General features: G+C 42.6%; 1 long non-coding RNA gene across 1 annotated transcript in view; it reads right to left on the bottom strand.

Moving 5' to 3' along the window:
* Nucleotides 1-23,334: 23,334 nt before the first annotated feature.
* The window catches only part of LOC125282944 (uncharacterized), a 52,968-nt gene continuing 49,675 nt past the window's right edge, over nucleotides 23,335-26,627 (bottom strand). The window contains exon 3 of the long non-coding RNA XR_007190411.2: nucleotides 23,335-25,405. This is a non-coding gene — a long non-coding RNA (uncharacterized LOC125282944). The remainder of the gene's footprint in view (nucleotides 25,406-26,627) is intronic.

Raw genomic sequence — 26,627 nt, 5'->3', positions numbered from 1 at the left:
TAAAAATGTAATCATGTCAGGTCTGTGATTTTACAATTTAAATTTGATCATTCATTTGTTCAAACATTCGTAAACATTTTACAATATCTTCAATGACTATATAGTATTCCATCTACAACTGTCCCATAATATATAAACTTATCTCTGATCGTTAGATATTTATGACCTTTGAAAGTTTCAGTAGCTTGAAAAAAAGTCATCAAGTTAATGAATCTAAGAAATAGGTTATAGAAAAGTTCAAAATTAAAAAGAGGAAAACTGTTTTCTCCCTCTTTTCTGCCCTGTGATACCAAAAATATGTAACTAAAAAATCAGAAATACAGGACATTATTATTTATAACTTATGCCCCATCTGGGTGCAGAAAGAAGTATAATAAAAGATCTATATCTTCCATTATTACTTTTAAAGTAAAAGCAATCAACGTACACTCTGCCTATCAATACCACGGTGTTCCCCCCCTCCCCCTTCATTTTTCCTTTTTTTAAATTTTAAATTCAATTAATTAACATATAATGTATTGTTAATTTCAGAGGTAGAGGTCAGTGATTCATCAGTCTTACATAATACCCATTGCTCTCCTTAATTAATGTCCATCACCCAGTTACCCCATCCCCCCCCTCCACCTCCTCTCCAACAACCCTTAGTTTGTTTCCTATGATTAAGAGTCTCTTATGGTTTGTCTCCCTCTCTGGTTTCGTTTGTTTCATTTTTTCCTCTCTTCCCTTATGATCCTCTGTTTTGTTTCTTAAATTCCACATATCAGTGAGATCATATGATAATTGTCTTTCTCTGATTGACTTACTTTGCTTAGCATAATCCCCTCTAGTTCCATGGTATTATGGATACCATGTTTTGAAAGCACCTATATACTAGACAAATAGCATTTAGTAAGTGTTGGCACAATTTCCACTTGAACATTAAGTCAAGTTTTCATCAATAACCAGTGGTTATCAGGTTTGCATAATAATATAAATAATAATCTACGATGTGAAAAAGCAATGAAGTTAAGAAAGTATAGTTAAGCACTGTTTGTTACCAGGTATCCATAATTGTGTTTGCCACACAGTCACAGGTCCCTGTGAAATACACTCTCTGCAGTGACTGCCCAGCCTGTAGGTCTGATAACACATCCAAATGGCCCAATCACTTACCAGAAATGCCTACGTTGCCAGTGACAGTCAAGCCAACCTTCTTATCAATCTGATCTAACTAAGGTTTCCAAAAGGAAAAAGTGCTTTGTAATACTTACCAAAAGCAAAGAAGCTTAATATTTTAAACTTTCTGAAACAGTGAATATAGCTCATAGACTGAAACTAGTCACCATTTCCCATCCTCCTTTACTTCCTTTGTGGATGATAAGAAATCCTGGATCCCAATTTGGAGGAACCCACTACTACGTCAACCCACTGCTTGGCATTCCAGATCTTTTACAAACTGGCTCTGCACCACCTTCTGAGCCTATGTCTTACTCTCTTCCCTTCTACTCTTGATCTTGACCTGGTCGGTCTATTCAAAACACAGCGGTTAGAGAGATCCCTATTGGATATGTAAGTTAAACTGCCATTCTTCTGTTCAACACCCACCAGTGGCCCCCTCATCTGACTTGCAGTAAAAGCCAAAGGCCTTACAACCCCCTTTAAGGCACAGCTCCCCATTATCACTTTGAACTCATCTGCTCCTACTCTCTACATTGCTCATTCCACGTTAGCCACGCTAGCCTCCTCCCTCCTGCTTCCTAAGTTTCTGGCTTCTTCTGCCTCAGGATCTTTAGAAGTATTCCCTCTGTTTGGATTGTTCTTCTCCCAGGTGTACACATGGCTTGCTCCCTCAGCCCCTCAGGTCTCTACATAGAGAATATCTTTTCAATGAGGCCTTCTCTGGCCACCCTTCCTATAGTAGATGGAAAAAATAAGGCCACAGTAGTTTGTAGCTCCTCACATCAAGAGCTGGAATCTGTCTCCCCATGCCTTGAATCTGAGTTGGCCTTGTGACTAACCTGGAACCACAGGATGTTGAGGAACTGATGCTGGTGAGTTTCAGAGCCTAGGCCTCCACAAACTTTGCAGGCCCAGCTTCTCTGTCTTGGGAGGCCCCCACTGCCATGTATAGAAGCCCAGGCTAAACAGTGAAGGATGAGAGCCCACGTCAAGGGAGAGGGCTGACAGGCAGCCTGCATCACAGCCCAGACACGTGAGCGAGACAATTTTAGACATTCTAGCCCCAGATAAGCTGCCAGAGAACCCTGTCACATGAGTGACCCCGGGCAAGATCAGCAGAAGAACCTCCCAGTTGAGCTCAGACCTGATGGTTGACCCACTGAATTGTGAAAAATAACAAATGCTTCTTGTTTTAAGCCACTAAGTTGGGGGGGGGGTTGTTATATAATAATAATAAATAAGTGAAGTACTACTTAAGATTTTAATACCTTCCCAGATACTACTTGTAATTATTTGTATGTCTGCCTCTATTAACTAGAATATAGGCTGTATGAAGGCAGGGTTTGGTTTTTTTTTTCTATTTGTTCACTTTTGTATCTCCACTGCCTAGTACAGTGCCAGTCAATAGTCTCTCCCTAAATATTTGTTGTTGTTTTTTTTTTTTAAGATTTTATTTATTTATTTAACACAGATAGAGACAGCCAACGAGAGAGGGAACACAAGCAGGGGAAGTGGGAGAGGAAGAAGCAGGCTCATAGCGGAGGAGCCTGATGTGGGGCTCCATCCCATAACACCGGGATCACGCCCTGAGCCAAAGGCAGACGCTTAACCGCTGTGCCACCCAGGCGCCCCACTCTCCCTAAATATTTGTTAAATGAATGAATGAATAATTGGATAAATGGATGAATTAAATATAGATTTGGAAAGGGCCTTACATATCCTCCAATAGAGTTTTGTTTTGGTTTGTTTTTCTAAAATAAGAAATCTGAAGCCTAGAGATTCAGTGACAATGTCAGGACTGGAATCTGGAATCTAGTATGAAAAATAAAGCTCTATTTTTTTCACTACATTTTTGTGTATTAAGCTCCTCTGTGTATTAAGTGGAACTACTAGGACTGCAAGTGACAGAAACCAGCTCAATCTAGCTTTTTTATTTTTAAAGGATAGATTTATGAATTCATGAAACTAGCAAGCCCAGAGGTATATCTAACTTCAGATGTAGCTGGATCCAGGGGCTCCAATGACATCTTCGAAGCTCTGTCATTTTCTCTCCACTTCTTGGGCAGAGTCTACCTGCTACCAGATTAATAACTCCAGAGGGGAAAGATGGTCTTCCCTGACAGTGATTCCAGACAACTCCCAAGGTCATGTCTGGGACCCATTCCTGAACTGATCACTGGACCTGGGGCATGGCTAACCTCTTTACAGGCCAGGCCTGGGTTATGGGCCTATCCCTTTGGATGGAGTTGAAAGTAGGGTCAACCCTATCTTCATCAGATGGAATGGGTTTCCCTGGGCAAGAAGGGTTCTGTGACCAGGAGAGTGGAGGTAATGTGTTCCAAACATGATTAAACTCTACATGTCCACTTACATTCTATTAGTAGTTATACGTAACTAACGCTAGAGAAATCCTCCCAGATAATAGAAAAGACAGATCCCATTGATTTTCCCTTATAAAGAAGGACTTCCTTTAAAAAGACATAGATATTATTGATTTTCCCTTATGAAGCAAGAGACATTTCACGTTGGATGGGAAAGCAGATAGAAGCGATTGCCAAGCTTGCTTTGGTTCTCTTGCCTGGCTCCAACCGGTTTTCTGCATGGCACATTTAGAATTTAAAGACGGGGGTGGGGAGGAGGCCACCGTGTTTGCACTCCACATCAAATAAGCCTCCATAGCAACATCTACAACCTGGAATCAAAGTGAAGTGTTTCAGAAAACCTTGCCTTGAGGAGAGAAATGGTGGGGAAAGGCACTCCATTTTATCAGGAAAAATCATCATGTTTAACAAAGATTTTGAGAACAAGCTAAAATGAGCATATACAATGTCCATTATAGGGCAGAACTGAGATGAGAGAAGGGAATCAATATGCCTCAGCAATGCTTAAGAGATGTTTTTCATCTGGAAAATGATCTTAGGACCACTTTTGCTATTTTGAAATCCAGCCCAAGCACTTGTGAGAAGATGACCTTTTATATATTGCATTTTGCAGAGAACTATATATAGTTGGATACAATATCTTGACCTAAAGGGGAAAAATGAAATAGAGAGAAAAATGGTGTTTCCGGGTTTTCAACCAAAAAGCAGTGCATAGCAGAAGAGAGGGAGCAGAGGCTGCAAACTTCGCCCTGAAGAGCACGCTGGCTGAAATGTCATTATCTGAAGGATTCTAGACATCTGCATTATTTTGCATGAGCCTCGCTCAGCAAGTAACTTAGGGCAGGGAATGGAAAGCATTGTTTTTTCATTTCTTAAAACCATCTTGTCTCCAATTCTTGGCTTCGCACATTTTTGGGTGGGGGCGGGGAGGTGCTACAGAGGAGAAAAGGTCACTGATTTCCAAAAGGTTAAAGATTCATTTTTTCCTTTAAAGAATAACATTTCAGCTTGATATTATTTTAGTATTTACCACTCTGTATTGTCTTAGACCTCATCTTGGCAAAGGGCTCCTAAACAACCGCCACTTTCAGCATTGCTGCCAAAAGGCGCCTTTTCACAATAAAGCATGCTGTGCTTTGGCAGGAAATCAATAAAGTGAAAATCTGTTCTCATCATCCATACATTTACCATCACAATCAACAATCAAAGGCAAGACCTGGGTTCTTTATCCACAGGCTCCAGCCTCCCAATTTTCTGCTATGAAAGGCAGCATAAATTAGAACCCTTGGTTCCTGTTAGCTGGGCTTAATGGGTATGATTTATGAACCATTAAATGAGGTTATGTAAATTGATCCTTAGCAAAATGCTAGCGCCCAGGTGACAGGTGCAGCGTGCTCGTCCACAAGGGTTCTGCACAAATCAGATTTCAGTGACATTCAGTTTGAGGAAAGAGAAATATGTTGTCAACAAGGAAGTGATTTAAATAGTGCCCTGGGTTTGTCAGCAATTATGCCTTTCTTCTTAATTGCTGCAAACTATATAAATTCTAATAGGAAATAAATTAGTAATTTACCAGTTAATGACAAGGGGTATAAAGGAGAAGAGCTTATATTTTAAAAGCCATATTACCAGTGAGGCCATACACTTGGGTGATTTCACTTATGCTGTTAAAGTTGAAGAGATGCTCTAGAGCAGGAGTATAAACTTTGACACATGACAACTAAAATTACATTCATTGCAACAGAAAAGAAAACAGGATCCACATATAAAATGCCCTTGCAGAGCTGCTTCATGTGTTCCATAGAAATGGAGATGTCACCAGGGTTTCTCTTTTTCATCATTAACGCTCTAACTTGAAACTAATGGCCTTTTTAACCCAGGTGCAAAAAAAACTTGCTTTATCTTTAAAAACTTTCTGGAAACCTGGCATCTGATCAACTAACTCAAAAACACACAACTATCACTGTATTATGAGAGTGAAGGTGAGTGACGTGGCTCGCGTGGCAGGGCTTTTAGCTCGTCTGCCTTGTTTAGACAATAGGTAGCAGTAACATACTTTCCGCTCTACTCTGCAGTGAAAGATACAGGCTTGGTGTGTAACGATGATCCCCTTGCTGTGAGTCTGCAAACTGACGGCCTGGTTAAAAAAAAAAAAAAAAAAAAAAAAAGAGCCCAGGGGAGCATATACAAATTAATTTCACTAGCTTTGAAAATGAAAAAAAAAAAAAATCTCAAATCCATTCCTCCTCTTGGGCTTGCTGCCCGTCATCAAGCATGTGGTGGCCTCTGAGAAAGGTTTCTCCCGGGAAAGTGAGTTCAATATTATCCCCGGCTTTTGTCTGGGGCTATTATTGTGCCTGTTTCCGTGAGGCTGACCTCGTAAGAGGACACATATGGACGTGATAGTAATGTTCCCTGGTCTTTGGCTGAGCCTATTAGAGGTCCCAACAGGGAGTCTCTACCACTCTTTTTGATAGTCATTTCTGCTTCACGAGTGCAGTTGTTTATGGACAGGGGAGATGATTTGAACCACTGTGTGCCAAATGAGAGAGTGACGACGGGGCAAAGGTCACACTTTTAAAGGGGGCTGTAACTGTGGCCCTCTAGGAGAGGCTCTCCCTAGTAAAGAATAATATCAAGACGTCCTTTGTGAACTTGGAAAAGAGGTCTGACAGGCCACAAGTGAAGAATTACATGACCATTGATGCCTGCAGATGACTTTAGTGCTGCTGGGTAAAAATAATTTGGGGATGGGGAAGGGTTATGAAAAGTAGTTTTATACCTAGCACAGGAGAAAACACTTGGTGACCCATGCGGCAGTAAAGGCCCGCCAGCTGTTTCAAATACTCACACCACAATTTAAGCACGTGGCTATGAGCAAGTTCCTTTGGCTTCTAAGGTTTCGGATAACAACGCTTTCTCATAGGATTCTGTTGTGAAGATGAAATACAATAATGCACAGAAAGTACCTAGAGTAAGTCAGTAAGTGCTCGACATATGATAGTTTGGGACTGATGGTGTATGTATAGACATGGAGGTGGAGGGAGAGAGAGAGAGAGAGAGAGAATATTCTTTCAGATTTCTCTGCTCTAGAGCCTTGAGCTACCCACTCTCTAAATGTCTGACCATGTAAACATGCCCTTCAATGCCAGGTCACATGTTCCTCTCACCAACACCAACCAAGCCTCCCCTACCATATCCCCCATTTGGTCCTCCCTTGCCTCCTATCCTGCACGTTTGCAGAAATGGCATGTTGATTCAAAGAATTGCTTCTGAATCAGGTAGTTGGTGTTTACCTCCCAACTTCCCTACTCAGCTCTGTGACCTCAGACAAGTTATTTCATCAGTCTGGACCTCAGATTTCTTCCCTGTAAAATGGAGATAAAAAAATAGTACCTACCAGGGCGCCTGGGTGGCACAGCGGTTAAGCGTCTGCCTTTGGCTCAGGGCGTGATCCTGGCGTTATGGGATCGAGCCCCACATCAGGCTCTTCTGCTGTGAGCCTGCTTCTTCCTCTCCCACTCCCCATGCTTGTGTTCCCTCTCTCGCTGGCTGTCTCTATCTCTGTCGAATAAATAAATAAAAATCTTTAAAAAAAAAAATAGTACCTACCGCATGGGGTCGTTCTGAAGATTGAGCGAGTTAATATACGTGATGTGCCAAGCACAGAACGTGCCACATAAGTGCCAAGTGCAATTATTATTATTACTATTATTATGATGGTGTCCTCTGCTTCTCTTGTCTCTATTTTCAAATATTCAGTTGCCTGCACAGAAGAGAGCACTAAAATATACTGAGACCAAAACAAATGCCAGGCACTTTCCATGCACTGCTAAGATCTAAAATGTGCATCTTACTACCATTCAATAAAGTGGAAGCTTGGTGAGGCTAAATCACTTGTCAGGAATGGAAGGAAAAAAAGTAGGGAGCTGCATTCAGACCCAGGTTCATCTGACCCCAAGCTCATGCTCTTTTCACCGTCCCTTACAGGTCCAAGACAAAACACCCACATGGGATGCATGGGAACAAATGGGCAGGAATACCGCTAGCAGGACTTTGCCTTGTTACATGAAAGAGCACGTGGCTCTGTCTGCCACCCCCTTTGAGTTTTAGTTTTCTCACCTATAAGAACAGGTGCTACACTGGAGGGTTCCGAACCATGCTCCCCCAAGCCCTTGAATTTCTTCGAGATTGCTTAGGCGCTATTGCATAGGGACGGCGTCGCAATTCGAACTGCACCCTTCATGAGCCGCTCATCCCATCTAAACAGAGTAAGCACCGAGACTCTGGAGAAGATGTAAGACAATATCAAGATCCTTTTCAGCTCTGCTATTCTGAGTATCTTTTCAATTTATAAAGAGTGAAAAATACCCCCCATCTGTACTGAAATAACATTCATTTCAATTAACATTCTCTGGTTCTATGACATGCAAAACACCGGGTTGGATGTTGAATAAACAACCTCCCTTTCCCCCCCAAATTGTCTTCTAAGAACTCCTGGCTCTAGGTTGAGTGCACTCTCAAGAGGCATTTCTTTCACGAATTGTGTTTTCAATTCACTTAAAATCCAGAATGTGAAATGTTCCCCTAAATATGTTAACCCTTGTATTTTAGACCCCCATTTCCCTCAAGAATATTTTTATCCCTTCCCTTCCTCTGTGTTTTATCGGTGTACTTTACCTGGGGGAACACAGCCCTGTGTCCTGAAGAGCCTAACACGTTGCTAATTTTTCAGTAATGATGATAATAAAATGAACAACCACTGATCTTTGGGTGGCAGACTCCAAGCATTGCCAATATTTTTTCTGTTTGCAGTCAGGCACCAGTCCTTGGAGGTCCCCCCACCCTTACTAGTCCCAAAAGGTTATTCTACAAGGCATCACTTGCTAATTGAATTAGCCTCCCCCTTTGTGTTTTGATTCAATGGAGATTACCTCAGGGAATTCAGCCAGCTCCTCTGTGACTTTGTTCCTTGGAGGCTAATTCTTCCCCAGTGGCTCCAGAAACTATTACCCCCACCAGCCCCAGTTATTTTTTGGAAGGGATCAACAAGGAATGTGGATTGCAGCAAATACTGCTGCAGGGAGGACAGAAGGCAAATGAAGAGCTGGCTTTAAAATGATGACCGCAAGAAAAAGTTTCCAGTTATCCCACAAGGCCGTGAGTGAGGCTCATCTTCTCTTAGGAAAACTTCTTTTTAAGAATGCCACGGTATTTGGGAAAAGTGTTATATTGCATTAGTACTCAGCTTTAAGAAAACCCAGGAGACTTATCTTATTATGGATTAAAGAATTTAGGGATTCTGAAAGAGCCTGATAATCCCAGAATATCAGTGAACACTTCTGTCTGTAAGAAAAAAAATGGGCAACCTTGACTGGCTATTGCAGAAATGTGTGTGTGTGTGTGTATGTGTGTGTGCGTGTGCGTGTGTGCACCTGTTTTGTGTGAGACCATTTCGGCCTTCCCATCTAAGCCAGGGGCTCACAGCTCCAGCTATGTGCCGAAGCATCTGGGGAACCTTAAAAAAAAGGTGACTTCGGTATAGATAAATTCAGGCTGCCTTCTTCAAGATTTGGATTCTGGCGAGAGCCCTGGCAGCCCCTATCTTTGGGAAGCTCCCCAGCAGATTAGGAAGCCCAACTGGGCTCAGAATCACTAGTCGAAACAAAAACAGGTCCTGGAGGCCATCACCATGATATCTCTGGCTCCACTCGTGGTCTTGTGCCCTGCTAAGCGTCAGTCTGCCCCGTGCCACACGGTAGTGACCAGGTGCCAGACAGACTGACTGCATGTATAGAATACGGTCATCACTTCCTTGGGTCTGTAAATTCACTGCTCGGGGTTTATTTCTAAAATAATGTTATTTTTGGCTGAAACACTGCTAACTCCAGCAAAGGGAGAGCACTGACTTAATTAATGCAATTGATCTCTTTATTGAGGTCATTTATCCCCTCTGGATAAATGTCCTGCTTTTGCAGGGTTACAGACTACCAGCAGTCATCTTCAGCAAACCTCAGGCCCTATAAAAACATTTTATCTGACCTAATGGATGACACTGAGAAGCCACAGTGTTTTGTTTTGTTTTTAAATCATGAACTATTTTTTTAAAAGCTTTTATTTATTTGTTTGAGAGAGAGAGAGCATAAGTGGGGAGCAGAGGGAGAGGGAGAAACAGACTCCCTCCTGAGCAGGAGGCAGATCCCAGGACACTGAGATCATGACCTGAGCTGGAGGCAGATGCTTAACCAACTGAGCCACCCAGGTGCCCCAATCATGAACTATTTTTTGAGGCAAGAGATCAATAGACTGCATCAAAAAAAATTTTTTTTTTACTTCACCAGTTGATGCCTACTATAACAGACCACAAAGCTAATCCTGTAGTTTAGTCCCAAATCAGCCAACTCGTTTTAGGGTCAGACAACAAAGCTTCTGGGCTACAGATGCAACCCCTAAACTGGTGCTCTCCCATAAACACACAGTCTTTCAAAGCTCTTCGACTCTTTGGGCATGGTTATCAGAATAGGTTTCTTTAAACCCTTTGCATAATGCCGCTTCTCTCTCAAGACCTTCCAGGGCCTTCCTGGCGTCAATCAAGTTAAATCTAGACTAGTCATCCAGCCAGGCCAGATTCTAACCCCACGGTGCCTGCCGTGTGTTTATTGCTCCTCAACACAGATCTCTCCTGTTCCTCACCGGGACAAGAAGAGCTACAGAACTCTTATTCATGCTTAATGTTGGACGATACCCGCCCCCCCACACACACCGGGGCCTTTCTGCCTTGAAACTGGGTGGTTGTGGCCCGCAGTGTATCTGTGCAGCGTATTTCCAGAGTCTGTTTTGACTCCAACCCAGAAACAGCTGCTCTGTGCCATGACAGCATGAACCTCCACCCCCGCCTCTTCCCACTTTGACCTTGGCAATGTCCATTTTGGCCCGAAGAAGTCCCCTGCCCCCATTTGAGCCCTCCTCTAAAGCATGGCTCAAACTCCTACCTTTGAGGAAACGTCTCTATGATTAACTTCGTTCCTGCCTACAACCGTTCACATTAACTTTACGTGGCCCTAGATGGTGGTCTGTCCCATCTTCCCATCACTAATTGGATTGTCACTCCTACAGAGCAAGCATTTTGTTTTGTAACTTCTATATCCCTCTAAGTCCCTCTGAAGTTTGATGAAAATAAGCCAGAAGAGCTGGTGCTCTTGTGAGGGAAGTGGCCCACAAGCCCTGAGTAGGATGAGCAATTGGATGCTTTCTGTCAGCTTCTGGATGCTCTCGGGAGCTGTGAGAACGTAGCCCTGTCCCTCTCTGCAACGGAGCAGAGAAAGACAAGGCACATGGGTCCGATGCTGGTGGTGGTGGAAGGGCCTTCAGCTGCATGGCTCCGGCTCTTCCCCTCCTTGGGCCTCACTTCAGGGAGGCTCCATCCACTCTTTCCCCTCCCTGACTTCCTTGTAGCCTCTTTGGTTACTTAACCAAATGTACTTACCATATTTGGAAAGAGAAAGAAAGAAGACCCCCCCCCCCCCAGGGGCATACATACAAAGTGAGCTTCATTGGACTTGGGATCTCAGCTCATTTGACTTGTCACACCCCTGAATTTGACAGGATTCAGGCTTCTCTCATTCAGCACAGGTTTCATAGCAGCTTTTTATAGGATCAGACTTTTCCATAAGCCCCGGCTAAAAACCTACTTCGGTTGGCTTGGGAATCCTGTTTACACCAGCCACAATTTTTAATCCTCTCTACTGCCTTCTCGGAAAAGAGAGGTATATTGCTCCCTACCCCAACCCTTCATGCTGAGCTTGCAGGACCTTGGGGTCTTAGTAATGTTAACACTACTTTCCCCAAGGAGCTTGCTCACACTGCTATTTACGAGTATTCCAAACTCAATAAACCTTCATGGTACTGTGGAAAGTGGGTACGTGATTCCCTCGTTTTACAGAAGGGAAAGGGAGGAATGAATGACCATCGGACACTTGCTGGGGCCAGAGGGGAAAGTAATAATATGCCTTTTGGCTCTCATACCTTCTACATCTCAGCCTTGATTTTAAAACCAAATTAATCTGTGAAATCATCTCAAACCAATATTCAAATACCCTACTACATGCACTCCACTCATTATATGCTAAAAAATAAGAGGATTGTGTTCCATTTTTGTGACTTGACTTAAAAAACATTTTTAATAAACGAGGTCCACTTTTCTGTCATTTCGAATTCAATCAGGAACATTGGGAAGCTGTGACTTTTAAGGAAATCATCAACAGCTCTCAGTAAGTTACAAAAATTTTTGATGCGAACATTTCTCAACCTTGCCATCCTTTCTCTATTAACTCTCCCTCCTTGTCCCCCTTTTTAAACGTGTAGGCCGTTAATGTAAATGTAAATGTTACTGTTAATGTAAAAAAAGTCAGGATATAGAGCAGGACGTGGGGAAAATGCCTGTCTTCCAAGCCACTCAGACAAGGCTTCCCTAGGCTGGGTGTTAAACACCCCCAAATGAAGTCCATGGAGCCTCATAAGGCCCCCTTAGCTCATGGAACCAATCATATAGTCCAACAGTTCCCCTGAGACCTGGCTGCTGCCTCACAGCTCTTAATGTTGGTACGGAAGGGGATGAAAGAGAGGGCAACATCTTTCTTTTCTCCTTCCTGATAATGAAGAATAACTACTTTCATGACTTCCCCTTGTTCTGTCTTCATATTTCTACGTAATACTATTCACATCAGACACCATTCTCAAACACACTGCAAATATCCTCATGCAATTTTCCATGGTTTCTGAGATACTGCTTCCTAGTTACAGGGCCATAAGGACCCTGCCTTTGCGGGTCACACACAGACTCCCTGCCGGTCTTTACCCCAACTGACCCTCCTCACCACAGTTCCTGCCCACAAGAAATAGATCTGCGTAAATACATTTGCTCTTTCGGGGTAACTGGTGTGAGAATGTACCAATGTGCCCTTTCAAGCAAGTCTCTTTGTAAGAGAAAACAACAACAAGCGTATCTAGAAGATGCAACGACAAAAAATCTGAACAAATACTTCATTTAAATCTCTTGTACACTGGAGGGGATGGCTGAGGCTGAGAGAACAAAGGTCTTGTGAATTAAGGGGAAAAAAATCCCTTTTGCCCAGTAGTTTCCTAGGATATTGCCATTATGGTGTTTTAAACCTGGCCACAATTTTGAGCCTGGGCTGGCTGGGAAGTGTAGCGGGCAAAGCCACACGTGGGCGGCACAGAGACATTTCTTCCCCAGAAAGCCAATGCCCACTTGTCAGGAATTGTGAGCTGGAGCGTTTTGTTGGGAGAATCAAACTCTTTGACTGACAGTATCACATTACTTTCAGCCTTCCCAGGGAATGCCATTCAGGTCACTGAGAACACTATCAATGTTAAATTTATTGATTATATTTATTAAATGTAGGAGAATTTAAAAGGATATTGACTTCTAATGGACCGAATGCTGGTAGAATCAGCTAGGGTTTACTTTTAGGAGCTTATAAACAAAATCAGGGAAAAATATGGATAAGTTCTAGAAAAAAGTTTTGTTTTGTTTTCTTTTTAAATGAGGATATACATAGTGTGGAAATAGTAACAAGTCTTCCTAATGCACATAAAAATTGCCTTCTGGCAAACCACATTGCAACCGAAGACTCTGGAAACAATGTAATCTCTCACTCCCAGCTTCATCTGACTTTTCTACCTTCTGTTACCCGTTTTCCTCTGCTTCCATATTTTCCTTTTGATCTGATTGCACTGTATACATATATCACCTCAAATTCTTTCTTGTAACAAGTAGGGTGTACATGAAATAAACAGAGTTCATACCGTTGATGACTTTAGGACGAGCCTAAGAGGCTTTAAGAATATTTCAGTAGGGGGGCGCCTGGGTGGCTCAGTCGTTAAGCGTCTGCCTTCAGTTCAGGGCGTGATCCTGGAGTCCTGGGATCGAGCCCCGCATCCGGCTCCTCTGCTGGGAGCCTGTTTCTTCCTCTCCCACTTCCCCTGCTTGTGTTCCCTCTCTCCCTGGCTGTCTGTCTCTCTGTCAAATAAATAAATAAATAAAATCTTAAAAAAAAAAAAAAGAATATTTCAGTAGGAATATCTCTTACAAGCCCCTCTGGAATTTAACAGTGAAGTGGTTTCCCACCTCAGTGAAGAGAAGCAGGCTTCTCAGATCATGTGAGTAAACCCAAGGCAGCTACTATATTACATTCTGCTTTGGTCTTTTCTGCATATGCTAAACAGCAAAGTGTCAGGCATGAGGTACTTGTGGACAAATGAATCACTAATTTGCATTTGATTACTTCATGACATTTCTGCTCAGAACTATAAACATTTCTTATTATTTTAAGGTTTGGTCTCAAGAAATCTACAGGCATATGAGTTAAAAAAAAAACATATGTGAGTATACAAATATGTTGTCATGTTGCTGCAAACCAGTTGCTTTAGGAGGGGCCTGGTTACATACAAATTTTAGTGGAAGGAAGAGGATAGAAAGCATTATTTCACTGTAGCAGCATTTTAAGCATCTTCGATCCATTTCCCCACCTTTGGATCCTCTCTTGTAAAAGGTTGTCATCAAAGGCGAACGTCATCCATTTTTTTTCTCTGTGCTTAGCTTGGAAATGGGATCTTAGGAAGCTGGATTTATTTCTCTTCCTTATACTGCCTGCAAACTCCAAGCAGACTTTGCTAATGGTAAGACATTCTAGGCATACTATTATTCTGTCTTGGGGTTTACTTAAGGAGGGTGGTCTTCTGATACATCTGTAACCACCTTGAATAAGCGCCTAGACAGAGCCATCATTCTGAATATTCTAATGGCAAGTTACGCAGTACTCTATCCATGCATGCAAAAAGAGTTTTAAAAGATGAGTCCATTATAGGACAGTTTGAGATCCTCAGCCAAAAAATAGTTGATGATGATGTCGACCACACCAACAGCAGTCATCAAAGGCACCCGAACTGCCTTCCTGGAGGTCTGAAGTAAGAGCAGTGACTGGAATTAGGCACACAGTGCCTAAGGAGCATGTGCATGACAGAGAAGTTCTCAGACACAGGCTTTGAGAGGCTTCATCACAGGAACTGACGTTTAAGCTGAGGCTTCAAAGGTGAGGGAGGACTGACTGAGGAATGGGGAGGGGAAGGATGTTCCAGTTAGCAGGACAGAGAGAGAAGTCTTGGACACAAAAAAGCGTGGGGCATTCAAGGAACCACAAAAGAGTCAGTGCAGAATGAGAAGAACAGTGGGAGCAGGGGATGCGGGTAGAGGCCTCAGTGTGGAGGTTCTTGTAAATTGTGTACGAATTAAGATGTTTGAACACTGAAGGATAATGGGAAATCATGAAGCTCTTTAATGACTGAATCGTATTTATATTGTAGAAAGGGCATTCATCCACCTAGATGGGGTGTCTTGTTCTTACTTCCACACATTTGCTGTATGTCCTTGAGGGTAGAGGGGCGCTGACTCTGCCGGTGGTTTTGGGGAATGACTCAGCTACACTGGCATTCTAGATTCTCAGAAATCCTCTCCATCTGCCCAGCCTGCTCTTCCTCCTCTCTTGGTTGGCTCATTCTTATCTTTGCAGTCTTAGCTTGGCCGTCACCTCCTCAAAGGGGTCCTCCCTGACAACCTCTTATACTTAAAAAGCTCCTTCCGCTCTATTCTCTAGTTTAGGTTTTTGCTTGCTTCTCTATATATCTCATCACAATTTGCAAATTGGGGTTATCTTGAGGATTTTTTTTTTTTGCCTTTATCCCACTAATTTAAAAACTCCATAGCACTGGAATATTATACCTTGCCTGTGTTATCACTGAGGTATCCACAGCACCTCCCTGGGAACTGGAGTGCAGGGAGACTAGTCAGGGAGCTGCTGCAGGCATTCAGGTGAGAGATACCGGTGGTCTGGACTAGGATAAGGGCACGGACTAACTCTAGCAATATTTATGAAATAGACAAAACAAGTCAACAATTGATTGGAGAGTTTGAAAGAAAAAGATTAAGAATGATGCCCAGGTTTCAGGGACTCTGAGAGTTCTAGGTGCCCAAAAGGATTTAAAAAAAAAAAATCAATGGTTACTAATGGAAATCATATAATAAACAATCTCAGGAAAATGCTCCATAGCTATATAAGGGTTTTACAGCTATTATTTATAGCCAAACTAAAACAGCGGGTAGTACACAGGGAAAAAGCATTGATTTATAGCCTGCAGAAGGATTTCAAAGTGTTGTGATAAAAAGTGAGTGATAAATGGTTTTTAGAAGTATAGTGATCCCTTAGTGACTAAGATTGCTGAACTTAAATGATAATCTTCAGTTACAAAATAGTGTAAAAGTAGGTTTATGATTTCAGTAATACTGTATCAGTAGAATTGAGTAAAGTTTTAGAATAATACTAATGAATATGATATATCTATGTGTACAACTATAAACACCAATAAAAATGTCTCTGTAAATGGTGCCTGGGTGACATAGTCGGTTGAGCATCGGGCTCTTGGTTTCAACCCAGATTGTGATCTCAGGGTCGTGAGATCAAGCCCCGTGTCAGGCTCTGCACTGGGCATGGAGCCTGCTTGGGATTCTCCCTCTCCCTCTGCCCTTCCTCCCCCCACATACTCGCTCTCTCTCTCTCTAAAATAAGTAAATAAATTTTTAAAAAATGCCTTCTGTGATATTTTCAAGTCTTGGAAAAGGAAATAATAATAACTTAATAGATATATATGGCAACAATCAGTTTACAAACCACTTACTACATACATTATCTACTCTGACTATTGCATCCTCTTTATAGTAATTTGTGTAATGGGTTTTACTGACCCTATTTTAAAATTGGGGAACTAGGTTCATAGAGATGAAATGACTTGCATAATGTCATACAATTAATGAATCATTCAGTAGGACTTCAGGCAGGGCAGATACTAAAACATTTTACAGATGAGGAAAAGTGCTCCAGAAACACTTGCTATAGGGACTGTGATCAGTGGAAGCAAAGCTAGGAAACAGCTTTTCCCTTCAGCCTGCTCCTTCCTCTGTGGGTCAATACAGTGCAAAAAAGCAAGATCTGTCACATTGGGAGGCTCTCTGGAGGCAGGTCAGAGCCAAGTATTGCCTCGGACCCTGCTTTCTCTCTGTTCTTCTTCTCAGGGGTCCCCCGATACTATTACCAGTGCTGCTGAGGACTGGTGGGATAATGATGGAGAGGAGTCCAGGCCATGTGCTACCTGGGTGATGCCTCTGATCTCCCCATCTCTCTCATGTCCACACAGACTTTGACTCATCTCCTTTTCCTTGTGGCATCTCTACCCTATGACCTTTCAGCAATAGCAGCTCCTGACAAATGGCTCATTCTATTTGTATTTCTTATTCTAAATGAGAGAAACAGAGAATCTAATGAGCCTAATTCATCTTTTTTTTTTTTTTAAGATTTTATTTATTTACTTGAGAGGGAGTGAGAGGGAGAGAGAGAGCACAAGCAGGGGGAGGGGCAGAGGGAGAGGGAGAAGCAGACTCCATGCTGAGCAGGGAGCTGGAGCCAGACAGCACCCAGGACTCTGGGATCAAGACCTGAACCAAAGGCAGATGCTTAACTGACTGAGCCACCCAGGAGCCCCCTAATTCACCTTTTTAAATGAGGACATACATGGATTACTGGTCTGCGGGTGGGCTGCCCGTGTACCACGTGCTGCCCCTGGGCCATCAGCTGTGAGGTGATCACAGGATCTATGAATGGCAGAGCTTTGGGGAGGGCAGTTTTCCTCAAAGTGGGATGTAGGCATGGCAGGTATTTTGAGGCTTGGTCAGCCTAGAATTGTCCAAAGGGGAGATACTTACAGTAAGTACCACCTAACTTTACAGGGATGAAGGGTCACTGTGGTTGGCAGAGGCTAGGAAACTTCAGAGGGAGAAAGGAGTTTGAGTTGGATCTTGAGGTGTAGACTTTTGACTGGCCTAGTAAGGAGAGGGCTGAAGGGAGGGTGCTGTGGACGGAGGAAATAGCAAGTGCAAAGGCAGAGGTCTGGCTTGAGAGAACACAGCACGCACAGGGCGAGCAAATCATTCCGTACGGCTGCAAGGCCAAGTCTGTGGAGGAGCATCATGGGAGATGGGGCTGGAAAGGAAGGTACGGTGGGACCTGTGATTCTCAGCTAAATGCCGTATTACTCCATCAGGAGCGTTAGGAGATGTGAAGGGTCTTTTTTTGTTTTTGGGTTTTGGTTGTCAGGTGACTAGAGATTGCTACTGGCTTTTAGTGGGTGGGACTAGGAAGAAGAAGGGCAATTCTGCACAGAAGAGAAAACTCTTGTGCCCTGCTGTCAACAGGCTCTACTGGGAAACACGAGGCTAGACTGTGAAGACCCTTCAAAGCCATGCCACTGAATTTAGATTTTAGTTTCGTTTAGAAAGTTGGTGATGAGAATAAGAAGCTGGAGTGCCTTCCAGGTTGAGCATTTGGGTGGGAGGTGGTTCCAACAATTGAGGCTGGGATTGTGGGGAGAGGGGTGCAGCTGTGAAACATGGTAGCAGAGATGAGCTCTCACACCGTACATGTCACATATGGAGTCAGCTGAGATGCACTGTGTAGCTCGGGAGAGAGGCTGGAGGAGAAATGTTGATTTGGAAGTCCTCAGAGGAGTAGGGGTAGGTGACATCCTGGGCACGGGTGAGGTCATTCCAGAGTAAGCGTGAATTTTGGATTGTTCAAGGTCAATTTTTAATTTCAGGCAGATTTTTCTGCTTCTTATTCAGTGTGTTCACAGGAAATACCAATTAAAATTAATTTCAACCTAAGTAAAACATAATTAGGAAGATAAATTTGCTGCCAAAAGTATAATGAACTCCAGAATGAAATGTAAAATTGATTTTAGCTCACTTATCTGATATGTTTAAATGATGCTTTATCTTTCTTGATTGTACAAAACCTAGTAAGTTAGGGCAGGAAATACTTTAGAAATTTCAAGGAGATTAGGAACAGAAAGAAACAAAACAAAACAGAAGTGAGGTGTTGCTCTTCCTTCTTAGGGCTCTCTTCCATTTTGCCTGGGTGATTTGCACCGTCAGTGTCTTTGGTCCCTCATTTAGCTGATGGTCTTCTGACATACTACAGAGGGAAGTCTCCACTTGGTTAGAAGTCGGGAGTATACCAGGACACAAACTTCATTTCTCCTTCCTCTGGCCATGAAGCATGGCTGCTCAGATAGAAGGGGCTGCATTGTATCATTTTTTAATGATCTAGTGATTTAAATCTTAGGTTTCAGTAAAGAAAATCAAGTGGCCTGAATTACTGGCACATTAACCTATAAAGAATAGTCATTGGTTAAGATCATCGAGAGATGTTATTTTCAATAACAGCAGCCGTGTGTTTCTCACCACTCTAGAAGCACTTAGAAGTTCTTGGGAAGAAATCCATTACTGCAGTTCAGACTAACTTAGATTTTCAGATTGATTTCCACTGAATTGATTCAGATTGTATCCACTGGGTTTAACTAGACTGGAGCCATGACCGTTTCCTAGGACAATATTTGGCCTGCCTTTGGGTCCTCCTTGCAGAAGGTGTGGGCACAAGACTGATTAGGAGCTTTTACTTTCCTTAGATGATCTGTTATTCAACTGACTATCACAGCAAAAGGTCCATTTTTAATTGACAGCACAGAATATTTGCACTCCCAAATTCTCGCCAGAGGGAATAAAATGGAACACTCTGTGGATAGATTCTTATCAAGAACTTGGTTCTCAGAAACAATTTTCACATAGGGTTGCCTCAAGACACACAGTCCATAATTTTCCCGGATGACTATTTCCTAAAGTGTTAGTTTAAAATTTCCCTGAAATGTAAACAGATACTAATTTAAGGGGATTGAATTATTTTGGTAAAACTCTGAATTAGACAAAGTTTCTTTACTCAAGGACTTCTTAGAGCATTTACTATATGTCAATGTGCATGCAAATATCCTAAAAGACAAATCTGATATGAATATGCAACAGTTCCCAAATACACTTGGCCACACAAATCTTTGTTTTAGATCATATCATAGGGAATAGTCATGTTCCTCAGAACACCTCTTGTTTTAGATATTCTAAATTTTATCCTTGGATCAAGCCAGGTCATCAGAATTCTGGGCACTTAGTTAAATTACCCTGGTCTCCCCGTCATAGAATTACTTTAAATTTAAGGTATGTGGTTAACCTATATTGAAGGACATTATAAAAAGAGCCCTACAGCATTCACTATTACATCTAATATAGAGATACCCTGGGACACATTGTCTATAACCCAGGCAGTAATTCTTTGTGAGAATCCATGGAGACATTTCTCTAAGTCAACACAGGAATAAGCTGGGTTTTACCTGAGCAACTTTTCTTTTTAAATTCAATAGGCACTATAAATTTTGTAACCGATTTTTTTTCTTTGCTTTGACTGCTAGGAAGCTCATGACGCAACCTGCAGCCCACCTCTAACAGGGCTACACCACTATATGGTAGGCACTTGGTACAAATTTCATCTTGGTTGACATATGATTCCTTTCTCATACTTTCCACTTATTTGCTTTCCAAATTTAAAAACCTGGTTTATTCATTCTTTCAACTAATTTCTTTAGCCTCTTCTGTGGGACAAGCCTGGGTCTTGGTTCTGGAAATTAAATGGTAAAAAAGATATATATGGTCTTTACTCTCCAAATCTTATAGCCTAGAGTTGAATACAGACTAGCAAATATACAACATGCCATATCCAGGGTGATAAGGACTTGATGAGGAAGTACAAAGGGATACCTAAACCCTGGGGAGAGGGGTGCCTGGGTAGTGCAGTCGGTTAAGCGGTTGACTTTTGGTTTCGGCTCAGGTCGTGATCTCAGGGTTGCGGGATCAAGCCCTGTTTTGAGCTCCATGCTCAGCCCCAAGTCTGCTTAAGGCTCTCTCTCCCTCTGCCCCTCCCTGCTCTCTCTCTCAAATAAATAAAAATAAATCTTAAAAAAATAAAAATAAACCCTGTGGAGAAATCAGGAACACTATTAAAACTGCTATCTAAAGCCATCAGAAATAAGTTTCTTCAAGCGCATTGGCCTACAGATTGCTTTGGACCTCTCCCCTTTATCTTCCTGTTTAGCACCTTGGTGGTCATCCCATAACCTGTGCCACAGTCAAGCTTGGCATTGCTATGTTGGTTCCTCCTGTTTGGGTGCTTGGGCTCTCATTTTCTGGTAGAAGAGTCCACAAAGTTCCACAGTTAAACATACCTGGCCTTGGACATTCTGTGTTTCCCACAACACACCATCTTATCCAATTAACTAGACAGGGAGAGGGCATAAGGAGGGAGGAGAAGGGCAAGAGGACACACACTTTGGGCATACCTGCATTCAGGGGGAAGAAAGAAGAATAGCTAAAGAAGGATCAAGATGATTTGCTGTCAGAGAGACAGGAAGCCTAGAGGGGTTCAGGGTCCTGGAAGCCTTGGGAGGAGAGGATTTTTAATGCTTCCATTGCTAGAGAGAAGTCGGAAATGTTAAAGACTGCTATGTAGCCTTGGATTTGGTGATGCAACAGGTAATGACAACCCCCAAAGAACAATTTAGGCTACATGGTAAAGGACTCAAAGAGTAAGGATTATATAACCCAATGTGACTGTGAGTGGTGAGGCAATGAAAACAAGTACAGACTTGCTTCTGGACAATTTGGGGAGTAGAGGGAAAGTGAGAGATAGGGTGGTACCTTAAGGGAATAGCAGGGTCAGGAGAAGGTTGATGCTTTTTGAATGACCGAATGCTTCACTTATATACATCTCTCATCACAAAAGACTGATGAATGTAGCTATGCCACGGTTGCTGGGCACTGGGATAATGCATACAGTCAACATTCTGAAATGCTTCTTAAAAGAGCACTTGAATCATAACCTAAATTTTTAGGAGGGGCAGTGATTTCTTATCCACCATATCTTGATCAAACGTCAGATAGCCTTAACCTAATATTTGAAAAGTGAATAGTTTAAACTCATTCGTTGAGTTGTTCTTTTGCAGTGGGGTAATAGCCAAACAGCGACAACCAAACAGAGGATTTTGCAAGCAGAGCACTTCTGCTGGCAGGAGAGCCCAGGGTGGCAGCTGTTCTGGATGAAAGACATGGGTTTGAGATTGAGAGAACAGAGGGAAGGCTTGAAGGGTGAGGATGAAGATGGTCCCCAAAGTCTCCTCAGATGAAGTATATAACATAGACTAGTACTTTAGGTAAAAGGACAGTGGAGCAAAAAACACCCTGTGACTTACACACACACACACACACACACACACACACACGCACGCACACACACACACACATACACAAACACCTCTGTACTACTGGTCTACCTCCATGTGTGCCTGCTGAGCCTCAAGCTTGCCCACACTCTGAGATCATTCTTCTTCCGGGGAGAAAGCAGACAAGAAGCCCCTGAACTGTTTCCCCAGATTATTTGTCTCAGTCTAAGGGTCTGCTGCCCAGATGGTTCCTGAACCTTTTTGCCTTCTCATTTAGTCCTTCATTTCTGAGTCCGGGCTTCCTCTCATTCCCCACTATTGATGCTTGCCCTACAGGGACTTGTTTCCTTCACTACTCATCCTTGGGGCCTCTCCTCACCCTGCCTACTTCACCCATCACCCCTGTCCTACCTGCCTTTCCAAGAACCAGTGCTGGCTCATTGGGCCAGCAATAAATCAATAATAATGTCAGCTGACTAGTGTTTACTATGTGCCAGGCATAGTTCTAAATACTTCATATGAATTATTTCATTTTATCATCTTAACAACTCTTTGAGGTGATAGGTTTGCAGATGAGGAAACAGAAACACCAAGTTTAAGCAATTTGTCCAGGTCACACATCTAGGAAGTTTCAGAGTGGAGAGTCTGGCTTCAGAGCCCATGTTCTTAACCATTATATTACATTGCCTCATCCATAAGATTAGATGAAAAGGACCAGAAACACAGACAATTTTTCTATACCATGAGAGATGAGAAGCCTAGGCAGATGCTGGGTATCAGAAACATAGAAATCCAGACCTAGAATCTGGGTAGCAGGTCCAAAGCTTCACTAGACAGAAAGAAGCTCCACACCATCATAGGTCAAAAGGAACCTTCCTTCAGAAAAGCCCTGCCCAGATATGGCTGAATGAGGCAGGGGAGGAATGGAGAATGGAAGAATGGGGAATGGGGAGGAATGAAGAATGAGGCAACATCTCAAGGGGTAGGAAAACAGTGATTACGGCTGTATCTGCCTGGTCCAGTGGTTCCCAGTGTCTTTCTTGGATACACATTAGAAGCTCTGTTGTGGATTGAATGATGTCCTTCCCAAAAGATGTTAAAGTCCTAGCCCCCCGTACCTGTGCATATGACCTTATTTGGAAATAGGGTTTTTGCATATCAGACAGACACGTGAACAGGAAGAACTCCATGTGAAGATGAAGGCAGAGGTTGGGCTGATGCATCTACAAGCCAAGGAAAACCAAAGATGGCCAGAAGTACACCAGAAGCTAAGAGAGGCATGGAACAGTTTCTCCTTCATAGCCCTCAGAAGGAACCAATCCTGCTGACACCTTAATATTGGACTTCTAGCCTCACGAACTGTAAGACAATAACTTGCAGTTATTTGAGCCATCCCGCATGTGATACTTTGTTATGATAGCCTTAGTTAACTAATGCCAAGATCTCAATTTCATGGAACTTTCCATGAGATATCTGGGCTATGGTTCACGCTTATAAGTCATAAGGCTCTCTCAGGGACCCCTCTTTCCCATGACAGAAACCCTGTAATAAGGGCGCCTGGGTGGCACAGCGGTTAAGCGTCTGCCTTCGGCTCAGGGCGTGATCCCGGCGTTCTGGGATCGAGCCCCACATCAGGCTCCTCCGCTATGAGCCTGCTTCCTCCTCTCCTACTCCCCCTGCTTGTGTTCCCTCTCTCGCTGGCTGTCTCTATCTCTGTCAAATAAATAAATAAAATCTTAAAAAAAAAAAAAAGAAACCCTGTAATAAACGAGAAGGGAAGGGAGAAGGAAGGAGATTTGTAAGGAACTGAAGCCTTCCAGAAGACAGGTGCACATTAAGGCAGTAATTTAAGGCTTAACGTGAACTCAACTGGTACTCTGCCCAGTTTCAGCTGGTAGATCCTGTCATCTGTCCCCAGCAACACACACCTGCAACACCCTCATCTGAAGAAATAAACACACACTGCTTACAAATCAGCATGTATCCACATCCTGCCCTGCAGAGTAGGATGGGCTGTGTATCATTCTAGAGAACATGCCTTATCTTCATGTATACCTCCACCTCCCAAACTGGACTTTTCAAGACATACAGAGAAGTGGAAAGTACATTTACATCTCTAGGAATTAGCAGCCATGGAAAAACCCCGTGAAATAAAAGTAAGAAAGGCCAGTGCTTTATTTTAAAAATCTCTACGCCACTTGCATGGCTACGCTTGTAAAGATGGGAGATTTTTTTATACAAGTGACTTGCATTCTGACCTCTCTAGTTCCACACTCTTCTAGGACATTGAAGTATGCTAACCCCTACAGGGTTAGCCTTAGCAGAACACAATTCAACTCTTCTTAGTAGAAAAATGTATCCATGCCATCGGTGTGTGAGTGTGTGCCATTATGTGGGAATCTGAGAAAGAAAAAAAAAAAAGGGGACATCGGGATCTATAAGCATATTGGTATCCTTTAAGAGTTTTAGAAGTCTTTGGATGCCTGGGTGGCTTGGTTGGTTAAGCGTCTGCTTTCAGCTCAGGTCATGATCCCAGGGTCCTGGGATGTAGTCCCGAATCAGGCTCTCTGCTCAGCAGGGAGTCTGCTTCGCCCTCTCCCTCTGCTGCTCCCCCCGCTGGTGTTCTTGTTCTTGCTCTCTGTCTCTCCCTCTCGAATAATAAAATCTTTTTAAAAAATCTTTTTAAAAAAGAAGTCTCACTGGGTGCTGCTGTCATAACCACTTTCTGAGGTCTGTGTGGATTCTGGGCACAATGATGTGAAAGCCAGCAATGCTGAAACTCCCAGCCTGTGCGGTCACACGCTGATAAGCTTCGTCAGAGTCCAGGTTAAGTCATCAGCTGTGCCTGACAGTCAAATTAAGCTGGAGTCTGGTTTTCTCTGGGACATAAGAAATAATCCTGGATATGGTCTAGTCAAAAGGTATCTAGACTTTCCTTTCTTTTAGTCAAAAAAAAAAAGTGCCACCAACATATATGGACAATATTAATATTCAGAACCTGTGTTTCTTCTAGTGGAAAGAAGACTGCTAGAAAATCAGGAGGCCTGAATCCTTGTCCTGGATGTAATGCCATGGGCAATTCCAGTTCTCTGGGACTCTTTCTTCATTTGTAAAACTTGGACTTGTACCCAGTAACTTCAAAAGTAATCTCCAATTTTAAAATCCCACAGTTTTGTCTCTAATTCCAAAATATTCATATGATTGAACAAATAATGTGTGATTTTTTTTAGCACATCCTCAAGTATCATTTCAGAAATCAGAAAGAACAAAATTATTGTTGTCACAATGGAAAACACTCCACTTCTTCCTATCATCACTTTGTGACTTAATTTAGATCATGAACATCTTATTATAAATTATCTAAGTGACTAAAATATTGAATAAAAATTCTAATAACAGTAATACAATGACAAAACATTTTTCAATATCCATACTAATCAAATAAACATCTGTTTGGCAGCTATCAGTGGATGTGAATTGGGAGTAGAAGGAGAGGGGAGAGAGCTTACTTACCCGGGTTGGGGTCAATTCTTTGTTTCAATTGTTCTTATAATTTCAGTAGAACTTTTGTAATATTCCTGTCCAGAACTGCTATGTCATTTTCTTGGGTATTGCCAAAATGGCTGCCTTGCTCCATCCTGGAAGAGAAAATGTTTTACCAAAGTTCAAAATATCCATTTTTATCTGCAAAGTCTATGGCAGTATCTTCTCTACCATCATCATCACGATTAATACTGAAAATTAAATGTGCAACATTCAATATTTTCAGTGCTGTAAGCTATAGAAGTTTTACCTTATTACAAAGAGGGGAACACAATATGGCTCTGATTACCTGCTTCCTGCATGGGAGAGCCAAGGCTTTCAGTGAATGGACTTTGTGCTGACGAGCTCTTAAAAGGTTGTATGCTTGGCCCTCAGCCTTTGAGCATGGTGAACATTTGCCATGGATAGCAGCCCTGAAAATCCGAGGGCCCACAACAAAAGGATATTTCCCCCTTCTACAGGGTCGAACTAGGCTGCATACTTCCCGATCAGCCCTGACACCACACACGAGTTCCTTTCATAGTATGGCATGCATAAAGCCTATCATTATCAGCGGCAGGTAGTGGCCACCTGCTCATGGAATACACAGAACTGGAAAAAAATGTGGAAGAATCTGTAGCAAGAATTCTCTTTTTGAATTAGCCCTGAGAGGCCCTGACTCCGAGAGTTTGAGAATAGATATGGCTTTTAATCAGCCTCCTTGCGCTTACTGAACTGTCAATTTCAGAGTCAGAAGGTAATCATACACAGACAATTATGGCTTCAAGAACTTTCCCGACACATTCAGCCAGAGCGTAGCTCCATCGGATTTCATACTACCGTATTCTCTGGGCTAACCGCATTCTCCTTTCAGAGCTATGATGCATGTGTTGATATTCAGTTAGGTGTCTGATTATGTAGCAGATGCTATTGTGTGCTGCCCAGATCCCCTTTGTAAATCAAAGTTTTCTCTCAGCTACCAAGAGTGTTTTCTGCTGAAGACCCATAACAGAGTCCCTCCCCAGGAATTGCCTTTAGCCCAGGGGAGCTGTCTCACACAGGTTGCACCCCCTTCCTGTGGTAGCCCAAATCCAAAGATGGGTCTAGGCAGGAAGAGAAGACCCACTCCTTTATCTCAATTCTGGAAAGCTCAGAAAAGCCACCTCAGCTCAACTGAAGTCTCTGTTGTGACTGAATTAAATTCAGCCTCTCCTTTTGCCCCATCCTGCCTCCCTCATTCCCTTAAATCTTAAAATACTTTCTGGATGAAATCACATCTGCTACAAGAGTGATATGACAGAAACCAAACTGCCATTTATCCTTTTTTCAGGATGCTAG

Source organism: Ursus arctos, unplaced genomic scaffold, assembly GCF_023065955.2.
Source record: "Ursus arctos isolate Adak ecotype North America unplaced genomic scaffold, UrsArc2.0 scaffold_37, whole genome shotgun sequence".
Lineage (NCBI taxonomy): Eukaryota > Metazoa > Chordata > Mammalia > Carnivora > Ursidae > Ursus > Ursus arctos.
This window is presented reverse-complemented; position numbering and strand designations above follow the sequence as displayed.